This window comes from Lemur catta, chromosome 23 (assembly GCF_020740605.2).
Source record: "Lemur catta isolate mLemCat1 chromosome 23, mLemCat1.pri, whole genome shotgun sequence".
In the NCBI taxonomy this organism is placed as follows: Eukaryota; Metazoa; Chordata; class Mammalia; order Primates; family Lemuridae; genus Lemur; species Lemur catta.
The window spans coordinates 18,697,803-18,706,483 of record NC_059150.1 but is presented as its reverse complement, the minus strand read 5'-3'; positions in this window follow the sequence as shown (position 1 = coordinate 18,706,483).

Sequence of the window (8,681 nt, the reverse complement as noted above, 5' to 3'; positions counted from 1 at the left end):
GGAGTGAGTGTAAGAGTTCTGGCCTCACAGAACTGGGAGGGGCTGTCTGGGTGGGGGTCCAGGGATGGATTCCTAGGGAAGCAGAAGGGTTGCCCTCGAATCCACCGTCTTGGGCCTTGATGCTAATTTCCCTCCTCTCTCCCTCCCTCTCCTTTCTGCTAGTAAGTGAGCTAAGAAAAAAAAAATTCTGAAACCTGCTGTTTTATTTTTCACTCAAGAAACTGATTAATGAAGGCTGCTGGGTTTAATCAATGGTTGTCTATTTCAGCTTAGACAACACTATTATATTTGGGGGAGTGGAAAAAATATTGGCAATCATTCACCTTGTGGAGAGCTGGATTATTTTGCAAGTGGTTAAAGGAATAGACTTTGGCATTAAAGAAGCCTGGGTTAGGATATGTGTTCCTCCACCTGGGACAGGATATTTAATAGCTGTGTGACCTTGAACGGTTATCTCACTTCACATGGCCCTTGGTCCCCTCACTCAGGAAATGGTGGTAATGATAGTACTTGCCTCTTTTTGTTTTTGAGACAGAATTTTGCTTTGTTGCCCAGGCTAGAGTGCCGTGGCTAGAGTGTTGTGAGCCTAGCTCACAACAACCTCAGACTCCTGGGCTCAAGCTATCCTCCTGCCTCAGGCTCCCGAGTAGCTGGGACTACAGGTGTGTGCTGCCACACCTGGCTAATTTTTCGATTTTTTGTAGAGACAGGGTCTCACTCTTGCTCAGTCTGGTCTCGAACTCTTGAGCTCAAGCAATCCTCCCACCTTGGCCTCCCAGAGTGCTAGGATTACAGGCATGAGCCACTGTGCCTGGCCAGGTACTTGCCTCTTAGGTTTGTTATGGAAACTGGGCAAGAGCCTCACATATAGTAAATGTAGGGCAAATGTTTACCTCTCTCCATTACCTACATTTCTTTTCTCCTTTCATCTTTTCAAAAGTAAGATAGAGCATGTGTTTGTTTATGAGACCATCGGTTTTGAGCCCCTGCTCCAGCTTAAATTTCCTGCTGAGTATTTCCTGAACTTCTACTCATCATTATTGTACCTGGAGAGTGAACATCACTCCTATTCATTTCTGTCTGGAGCATCCCCTCTCTTTTTTGCCTTAGGAAGCTAAATATGAACAGATAATGAAGGGAAGTTTGCTTTAATTTCCTGCAGAGAAGCTGTGGAGTAGTATTTTGAATACTTATCGTGTGTTGAACCTGGTCAATGTTAGGCAACAGTATGTAGGTTGTACAAAAGTGCCATCTCTGTCTCAGGACTAGGTAATCAAAATGAGTAAGATAGGTCACATAGTGCACAAGGTCAGCTTTGTGTTTACGGACCAGGTGCACTAATATCCTAGACATCGTATTTGATTTATATGAACTTCATTGAAGCTCTGCACTACTTTAACCTCTTGTAGCCTGACTACTCTCTGTATCTGGAAAACAGGGAGAAATCAGCCAGTGTTTAGTCCAAGAAGAAGAAACTACTCCAGGTATTTTAAATAGAAGGGAGATTAATATAGGAGGTTAGATGCTTAGAAAATTGTTGGAAGAGTTAAAAGGAATGGGCTCTAGGCTGGCTGGAGCTAAGAATGGCTCCTAGAATATTTCAGAACTGACCCGCAATTGAAAATGACTACTTGTGCCCCAATTAGGAAGGACAGTAAAAGGCTGGAACCATTAACTTTAAAACACAGTGGTGCAGCTATGATCTGGAGCTCAGAAAGACAGCATCAAGAGGCGACCACGGCTCCTTCCCCAAACTGTCTGGGCAGTGGAGTGTGGAGTCCAGTGACCTCCACCACCCAACCTCCTCTCAACACCCATGGAGACAGAGTGGACGCTGACAACACAGAAATCTTCCCTGCCCGTAGAAAACAGCAAACGCAGCAGGAAGACGGCTTCTGCCCCATTTCCACCTTTTAAATCTCCGATGAGTGCATCTAATTGGTAGAACCTAAGTCATAGCCAGTCCCCTGACTAGATTCCAGAAAATGGAGCTTTTTGTTCCCAACCTCTGCAGCACTGGAAGGTACCCCGGAAATAGATGACAACGCATCTGAGCGTGATCAACCAGAGCCCGCACGCCACCCCACCTGAGTCTCATTGTCGCTAATTCAACCACATACGTTCAGCAAAGCCAAACCAATTCATGGAGGCGGAGAGAGAGAGAGAGAGATTTAAACACGGGGCAATTCTGTTGAACATTCCACTCCAGGAGTGAGCATCGGATGTGGAGTGAGTGTGAGATGGAGACGTGAGTCTTGTGTTTCCTCAGCTGACTCGGTTCCTAGGCTCCTCTCGCAGCAGGAGCATCCTGCCTGAGCCTGCACGCTCTCAGCGAGTGAGTAGATCAGCTAGAGTCCTATCTCCTTCACAGCCTGGCCCCAACGTAAGGCCAGACCCCTTTGTGTTTATAAGATAACATGGTAAACACACAGAATACTCTAGGAGGGTAATTAAAAAAAAATTTTTTTTTAATGATTTTTTGCCTCCTTGGCTGAAATTCTAGACCCTTCTCCCCGACCCTCCCGTAAGATCTGGTTACATTGAGAATTCAGTGAGACTCAAATCAAAGGAGTAGTCATGTGAAAGGATGTTGCAAACTGTCAAGTCCCACATAATATCAGGTGTTATTATCATACGCAATGCCTTACATGTAATGGGTACTTTTAACACTTTGCCAAATGTTATCATGTTTTCTCTTTCTCTTCGAATAATGCATATATTAACATATATATTTTTTCTGAATCACTTGACAAATTTCAGAAATTATGCCCCTTTGTTCCTAAATACTTCAGTGTATATTTTCTTTTTCTTTTTGAAAGACAGAGCCTCACTCTGTTGCCCAGGCTGGAGTGCACTGGCACAATCATAGCTCACTGCAGCCTCGAACTCCTGGGCTCAAGCCATCCTTCTGGCTCAGCCTCCTGAGTAGCTGGGACTACAGGCCTGGCTAATTTTTTCTATTTTTTGTAGAGACAGGATCTCTCTGTGTTGCTTAGGCTGGTCTCAAACACCTGACCTCAAGTGATCCTCCTGCCCCAGCCTCCCGAAGTGCTGGGATTACAGGTGTGAGCCACTGTGCCTGGCTTCAGTGTATATTTTCTAAGAATATTTATTCAAAGTATTTAACATTGATATACCATTATTTAATGTACAGACCTTACATTTTCTAGTTGTTTCCATAATTTTTTTATAGTAATGCTTTTTTTCCATCCAGGATCCAACCCAGAATCATACATCTGAAAGGTTTTTCTGGACTTTCTTTGATTTTCATGACCTTGACATTTTTGAAGAATTCAGGCCAGTTATTTTTAATAATGTCATTCAAATTGGGTTTTGTCCAATATTTCCTCATAATTAGAGTCAGATTATGCAATTCTGGCAGGAATATGAAATAAGTGGTTAATGTTTCTTGAGCTAAATAAAAAAACACAACCCAAGGTGGTTTCACTAAGCGGTAGTTTAAAGATCACTGGACAGAGTCAGTCCAACATAGAAGCCAAAAGACTAGACCCAGTTCTACCATTAACCATGTGATACTGAGTTACAATAATAAAAATAATGGTGATGATAATAGTAATACTAATGACTTTAGCAATATGAAAGTGCTTTGATAAGCACTATCTCATACACTCCTTCAACTACCTGTCTCATGAGGTAAAAATGATTCTTACTCCATGGATGAGGTAACTGAGACCCGGGAAGCTCCAATGTCTTGCCCAAGGTCACATAGGTATAAAGTGGCAGAGCCAGAGGTCAAACCCAGGTCCCAGTCGCTAGAGCGGAAGTCACCGTGCCCTGTTGGGAATTCATCTTTAAAAGGAGATGCGTGAATACAAAGAAATGCATGGGGTAGTGTTTCCTACATTCTGGTTTTGACTGAGCAGTAAAAATAACTTTAAAAATCATGGAACAAACACAAGGCTTATAATACTTTATACCACCAAGTAAGGATATTAAAGTACAAATATGAAATGTTATCTGACATCAGTACTGATTCATAAAAGAAAGGACATTTTAATATAAAAACTAGGAAAGTCATAATCTCAGAAAAGAAAAGAATATCCTTTGAAATTGGATGTATTTAATGTTAGTTTTGTAGCATACTCGATACCTTGTCATTAATTTTCTTGCTTCGCTGGGGCCACGTGAAAGATCTGCCCAGAGAAGCCCTGGTCTGTGGCCTGGCACTTGGGGGACAATGCAGTGTCGTGTCTTCCTGCTCTAGTGTCCAGGGGCTTTTTCTAAATGACTGAGGTATGTGGGCAGGGAAAGAAACAATGCACAACGAGGTAGAGCAGCCTTGGACTGGGGAGGGGAATGTTTATTTTGTTCACTCTTGCAAATTATTGAGTATCTTTGATTTCTCTTCCTCCTTACTTCATAGTTCCTTATTCTCTACTTCCTGCCCTCTGTGTACTTCTACTGTCTTATGTTTTTAAAAAACACCTTTTCAGTGTCTCGTCTCTTGCTCCTCTGCTCCTCAGTCCTCATTTCAAGAAACGAGGAAGAGCTGGCAGGAGATCAAATACAGCATCATCGTTTGGGTACGGTAGGAATGGAATATCACTTGTTCATGCCTGAGGGCTCAGGGTAGAAAGTTCCAGAAGAAGCTTCTGTCAGTTAAGTTGGACACCCATCCTGGCACAGAGGCATCTACAAAAAATTTTTTCTGTGTGTGATTTCTATTCATTAGGTAACCATATCTTGAAGTGGCTCTAATAACTCCCATAATTTCAAAATAGTGATGATTGTAAATAATATTTTACAACATTACATCAACTATAACGTGATATTAAAATAGCTGTGATTATTATAGGTGACAAAATTATAGGTACTGTTGCTACTGCTGAAGTGTGAAACCTACAGTCATAATTGAAGGAAAGATACAATTGTCGTTAAAGATGAGTGAAAATCAAGATGTATTGTTCCCATCCAAGCTCATAGATTTCTAGACTTCTATCCATAGGTCCCTTGGTGGGTTGGTAGGGGGCAGGGGGGGCGGGAATCTGAGGACCTCAGATTAAAAACCCTGATTTAAAAAACATTTTAAAGTATAGACTTTAAAAAAGTCTATACTCCCTGCCTACTTTCTTATCTTCCATTCATGTCTCAATTTTATGATCTCTCAGACATCTAACTGTGCCTAAGGGTAAGCAACCGTTTGTAATTTGATTTTTACCTGCATGGCCCTGGGTCATAGTTCTCATCAAAGTCACCAACGTTGCCCAAAATTTGAAGGACCTTCTCCCATCTCTGTATTACTCCATCCCTGTGCAAGCTTCAACATCAAACCATTCCTTCCTTGGAACTTTCTCCTTCCTAGACTTCTAGAAGCGATATCCTTCTTCACGCTGCGACACAGTGGCTTTAAGCTCTCATAGTGGTGGGTTCACAAGGGGATCTTTCTCAAAACACAGGGCCGGAGCTCTGTCCTCTAGGTATTCTGAGCGAGAAGGTTTGGGGTGGGGTCCAGGTATTGGTTTAACGCTTCGAAAGTAATTCCAAAGTGTGCCAACTGAGAATTACTGCCTTGGTGATTTATGAACGCTGGATATATATTTTGCACCCAGAGCTATAATTCTCCTCCTCATCATAATAGCCATTGACTTAGGTATTTTTTCCTCTCACTGAGTTTCAAAAGCACGGCTCTCATTTCATCTTTTCTTGGCTTCCTTTCCCACTTTAAAAGTAAAAAGAAAACAATTACCAAAACTCTACCGCCTTCAACAAGGAGGTGTATATATTAATGTTTGCAATGCCTGGAATCACATGTATTTCATAGAAATAAAAATCATACTTTCTTTATTTTGGAAGCAGGTAGGGAGAAGGCAGAGGTAGACTATAAATTCCAGGGACGGTTTTTAAACTGCTAATTCATTGGCAGTGAGCAGCAGTCTTAGTCCATGTGTGAGGATGTGAGACAAGCAGGAAATGCCTGCAGGTGTGAGTTTATAGCTAGCGGATCTAGACAGCAGAGCCTGGTCATGGAATCTTAAAGAGACATTGACTCTGAAAGCTGGAGGGAACCTTGGGGTCCTCCATCTCCATCCTTGATCCCGCACTTGAATCCCTGTAATCACAGCCAGTCAGGGCCACACTGTGACTTTCCTGGGCCCCAGGCACTCTTGCTTTTTTAGGCCCCTAGCTCCATAAAAATATTTAACATTGTGTTTTATGACTGGAGTGGTATAAAATCAACTATAATTCAGGCTTGACTTATTATTATATATTCATTAGCATTATATTTATTTTTTTTCTGATTTAAAAAAAATTAAAATTTTAGGGGACCCCCAAAAGAATCCCAAGCTCTTACGCACCTGCCTCCTGTGCCTAATGGAGAAGTTGGCCTTGGCTTTGGAGAAGAGATGAGCAATCTTTTGAGGCAGCCCATGTATCTCCATTTAAAGATCATTTTAATTGATAGGAAGGTCTTTCTTACTTTGAGCTGGTTTCCTTTTTATTTTTAAAACTTCTATCCTTTTTTTTCTAGTTCTTTTCCCTACAGACAGTCTATTCCCTTTTTCTCATGTCCCGTGTACTAGAGCCTGGCTTTTCAGAGTGTGGCTGTTGACCAAAATCATTGACATCCTGGAGGTTGGGTAGCCCTGTAGAATCTCGGGTGTCACCCTGCACCTACTGGATCAGAATCTGCATTTTGACAAGCTCCCCAAGTAATTCATATTGATATGAAAGCTGGAGAATCACTGTACTGGGAAGAATAATAATTGCAAACATTTATTGTGTGCTACTCTACGCTGGCCATCATTTTATGTGCTTTATGTGGATTGTCTAATTAATCCTTTCAACAGTCTTATTTATTTTCCCCATCTTACAGATGAGTGAATTGAAGCATGAAGAAGCCAAATGACTTGCCCAAGGTTTATCCAGTGAGGACATGGTGTACGGGAATCCAAACCAGGCGGTGTGACTCCAGGATTTGTGCTCTTCCATCTCTGCGCTGGTCTGCCCGTCCTCCCGTGCCCTTCTGCTTTGAGGAGAAGTTGCTGCTATTCAGCTCACAGCCCAGATTACCAGGGTGGGAGCAATGTTTTCACACCACTTAACCCCACCCTCTTGTTAAAGCTGATTGGACGACAGGTGGATCCCCCATCCATGGCAATCCATAGCTATCCATAGCTATTCTGCAACCTATCACTCAGGTGGTCTGCTGAAAAAATAGTAAGCCAAGCCACCTGGACTCTCAATGATATTTAAATGGAGAAACTTGGAAAGAATCTACTAGTTGTTAAGGAGCCGGAAGGAGCGGATGGGTGGACTGTAGATGAGGCATGTTCAAAATGACTTATCTATGATAAAGGCATTTATTAAAGATACTGTTACTCTAGTATCTATAGCGCCTTCACTCCAAATCCACTCTCCCACTCATTGCTCCAGGACTTCCAAGCCCATGATGGCGACATCTTTTGAATTTCTCTGGGAGTCCTTTTATTGTACCATGAGAAGCCCTACAACAATCTCACTTTACTTGTGCTAGCTCAAATGGGTTTCTCTTTGTTATAAATGCCAAACTTTGGGAACACACATTCCCATATTTAAAAGCACCCGTGCATCTCCCTGAGCTAACCCTTCTCCAAGGGAGTCTTGCAGTTCTTTCCGTGAATCCTCCTGTCATGTGTGTCCTGATCTCACTCCCTCCCTTGGTCCCTCCTCTCTGGCCCATACTGTTGTGTCCTTCGGAAATGGACTAAACTGCAATTGGAAACTACTCGTGTGGAGCAATTTGATGGCTAAAGAGTGGGCCTACCAGCCTCAAAATTTCTTCCTTAGCATCTGGCAAGACTCTTCCCTGGAGCCTTAAAATTGGTTCTGTTCACAAGAGGGGCACACTGGCTGGGGTTATGACTGAGGGCAAGGCCCCGTGCAAATGGGTAGGCCCCTTGGAGGAAAGCAGCGGAAATCAGGGGTGGGGAGAAAGGACAGAAGGGGTTTTTTCCCAAGCCTGCCCTGGCTTGAAGGCATTTCAAAGGAGAAACCCCTGGTGGAAGAATGTGTCTCCCAGACTCCGGGGGACGAACGGTGTGAACACTGGCAGACGACTAGCTCGTAGCAGTGGAGAGGAACTCCGGCCCATTCCCCCTGTGGTTGTCGTGTTCAGGTCAGTACTAACTTTAGTCCTGCAGTCCTCGAATGGGGACAGTCCACTAGTGGATTAAATCCTCCTTAAATGACTAAGAAGCTTTTAGCCGGAGATCAGAAGAAAGGGAAGGAAATTATTTCACCTCTTCTCTGCCTGGTGCGTGATGACTTCCGGGGAAGCCGTTCTCCAGCGTCTTGCAGTATAATAACACTTTCTATTCATATAGCACTGATGTCCCAGGAGCTGCGAGTTCTCCACAAGCGTTTTATCAGCTCATTTCACCTGGGGGCCCTGGGCGGGAGGGAGGAAGCAAGGACAGCATTTGCTTTATTTTCTTCCTGGCAGCCACTCTTTCAGCTGAGACCTCTGCCCCTCTGAGAGGCCCAAAACTTTCTCGTGGTGTAAATAGGCTTACAGTATTGTCCTTCTGCTGGCTTAATGCTGAGTGTCCAACGACATACCACTAGGTAGTAATCCTCATTTCATCATTTATTTGCCTCGTTTCAACGTGGGATAGATACATTCAGTTTGGAGAAACTGAGGCCCAGAGGGGCTATGCAGGGTGACCAAGTTCTCAGGCCAG